This window comes from Sapajus apella, unplaced genomic scaffold (assembly GCF_009761245.1).
Source record: "Sapajus apella isolate SASKATOON/1434 unplaced genomic scaffold, GSC_monkey_1.0 scaffold126, whole genome shotgun sequence".
NCBI lineage: Eukaryota > Metazoa > Chordata > Mammalia > Primates > Cebidae > Sapajus > Sapajus apella.
Genome location: NW_022437066.1, coordinates 3,824,247 through 3,827,637, shown reverse-complemented (window position 1 = coordinate 3,827,637; position 3,391 = coordinate 3,824,247).

Genomic DNA, 3,391 nt, shown 5'->3' with positions numbered 1-3,391 from the left:
CATGTTGGCCAGGCTGGTCTTGAACTCCTGACCTCAAGTGATCCACCCACCTCGGCCTCCCAAAGTGCTATGATTACAGGCGTGAGCCGCCTTGCCCGGCTTTTTTCTTATTTCTTCTTCTTCTTCTTTTTTTTTTTTTTTGAGTCTCATTCTGTCATCCAGGCTGGAGGGCCGTGGTGCAATCATGGCTCACTGCAGCCTTGACCTCCCCAGGCTCAGATGATTCTCCCACCTCGACCCCATGAATAACCAGGACTAGGGGGATGCACCACCACACCCAGCTAATCTTTGTATTTTTTGAAGAGTTGGTGTTTCTCAGTGTTACGCAGGATGGTTTTGAACTGCTGGGCTCAAGCAATCTGCCCGCCTTGGCCTCGTAGAGTCCTGGGATTTAGGCATTTGCCATCATGCCTGCCCCTGACTGATTTTTGTATTCATTATTTAAAGCGAGGTAATGAAGTCTCCTAGTGTTATTGTAGAGCCAATTCTCCCTTCAACTCTATTGATATTTGCTTTATATATTGTGGAGCGCTGATGTTTGATGCATTTATATTTATAATTCTTATATTTTCTTTTTTTTTTTTTTTTTTAGAAGGGGTTTTTCTCTTTTTTCCCAGGCGGTGGGGTAAAGGGGCGAGATCGCCTCACACCACCCCCCCCCCCCCCTGGGTTCAGGCAATTCTCCTGCCTCAGCCTCCTGAGTAGCTGGGATTACAGGCACGCGCCACCATGCCCAGCTCATTTTTTGTATTTTTAGTAGAGACGGGGTTTCACCATGTTGACCAGGATGGTCTCGATCTCTTGACCTCGTGATCCACCCGCCTCGGCCTCCCAAAGTGCTGGGATTACAGGCTTGAGCCACCGCGCCTGGCTATAATTCTTATATTTTCTTGGCTAATTGACCTCTTTATCCATATGTTATGTCCTTCTTTCTCTCATGCAATAATTACAGTCTATTTTGTATGGTATTAGTACAGCTATGTCTGTTCTCTTTCACTTACTACTTCGCATGAAGTATCTTTTGCCAGGCCGGGCACGGTGGCTCACGCCTGTAATCCTATCACTTTGGGAGGCCGAGGTGGGTGGATCACCTGAGGTCAGGAGTTCAAGACCAGCCTGGCCATCATGGTGAAACCCCATTTAAAAAAAAAAAAGAAAAAGAAATATCTTTTGCCATACGTTTATTTTCAACCTAGTATATGCTTAGATCTGAAAGGCATCTCTTTCTATTGATTTTTGACGAAAGTACAGAGGTAATTCAATAGAAGAAAGTCTTTTCAACAAATGGTGTCTGTATTAGTTTGTTCTCACGCTGCAAATAAAGACATACCTGAGACTGGGTAATTTATGAAGGAAAGAGTTTTAATTGACTCACAGTTCCAAATGGCTGGGGGAACCTCAAATCATGGCGGAAGGCAAATGAGGAGCAAAGTCATGTCTTACATGGTAGCAAGCAAGAGAGCTGGTGCAGGGGAACTCCCACTTATAAAACCATCAGATTGGCTCACACCTGTAATCCCAGCACTTTGGGAGGCCAAGGAGGGCAGATCATGAAGTCAGGAGTTTGAGACCAGCCTAACATGGAGAAACTTGTCTCTACTAAAAATACAAAAATTAGCCACGCGTGGTAGCATGTGCCTGTAATTCCAGCTACTCAGGATGCTGAGGCAGGAGAATTGCTTGAACCCGGGAGGTGAAGGTTGCAGTGAGCCAAGATCACGTCACTGCACTCCAGCCTAGTGACAGAGTGAGACTTCATCTCAAAAAAAGAAATAAGTAAATAAAAACCGTATTATTATTAGTGCGCCATTGCACTCCAGCTGGGCAACAAGGGTGAAACTCCATCTCAAAAAAACAAAACAAAACAAAATATCAGATCTCATGAGACTTATTCACTACCATGAGAACAGTATGGGGGAAACCACCCCTATGATTCAATTATCTCCACCTGGCCCTGCCTTTGATACGTGGGGATTGTCACAATTCAAGGTGAGATTTGGGTGGGGACACCCATATCAGTGTTGTGACAACTGCATTTTTTTTTTTGAGACGGAGTTTCGCTCTTGTTACCCAGGCTGGAGTGCAATGGCGCGATCTCGGCTCACCGCAACCTCTGCCTCCTGGGTTCAGGCAATTCTCCTGCCTCAGCCTCCTGAGTCGCTGGGATTACAGGCACGCGCCACCATGCCCAGCTCATTTTTTGTAGTTTTAGTAGAGACGGGGTTTCACCATGTTGACCAGGATGGTCTCGATCTCTTGACCTCGTGATCCACCTGCCTCGGCCTCCCAAAGTGCTGGGATTACAGGCGTGAGCCACCGTGCCCGGCGACAACTGCATATTTATTATGTAAAAAATTAACCCACTTTGGCCAGGTGTTGTGGCTCACGCCTGTAATCTCAGCACTTTGGGAGGCCGAGGTGGGCAGATCACGAGGATGGAGACCATCCTGGCCAACATGGTGAAACCCCGTCTCTACTAAAAATACAAAACTTAGCTGGGGGTGGTGATGCACGCCTGCAGTCCCAGCTACTCAGGAGGCTGAGGTAGGAGAACCACTTGAACCGAAGAGGCGGAGCTTGTAGTGCACCAAGATTGCCCTACTGCACTCCAGCCTGAGTTACAGAGGGAGACTCCGTCTCAAAAAAAAAAAAATTAATCCACCTTATGTTAGGACTTGTTAATGTAAAGAAAATAAAAATTAACCCTAACCTGTATCTCATATCTGATACAAAAATTAACTCAAATTGGCTCATAGATCTAAATGTAAGATGTAAAACTTAGAATTTTTTTTTTTTTTTTTTTTTTTGAGACGGAGTTTCACTCATGTTACTCAGGCTGGAGTGCAATGGCGCGATCTCGGCTCACCACAACCTCCACCTCCTGGGTTCAGGCAATTCTCCTGCCTCAGCCTCCTGAGTAGCTGGGATTACAGGCACGCGCCACCATGCCCAGCTAATTTTTCTATTTTTAGTAGAGACGGGGTTTCACCATGTTGACCAGGATGGTCTCGATCTCTTGACCTCGTGATCCACCCGCCTCGGCCTCCCAAAGTGCTGGGATTACAGGCTTGAGCCACCGCGCCCGGCCAGAATTTTTTTTTTAATTTAAAGTTTCAATCCTGGCAACCTTCATTTTAAAAACTTAGAATTATTAGATGAAAACACAAAAGAAAATCATAGTGACTACGGATTAGGCAGAATTCTTTGATGTGATACCAAAAACATAATCCATAAAAGAAAAAAAAATCGATAAATTGGACGTGATCAAAATTTTAAAACTTTTGCTCTAAAATAGACTTTTGGCCAGGCATGGTGGTTTATACCCATAATCCTAACACTTCGGGAGGCTGAGGTACACAGGTCACTTGAGGTCGAGAGTTCAAAACCAGAC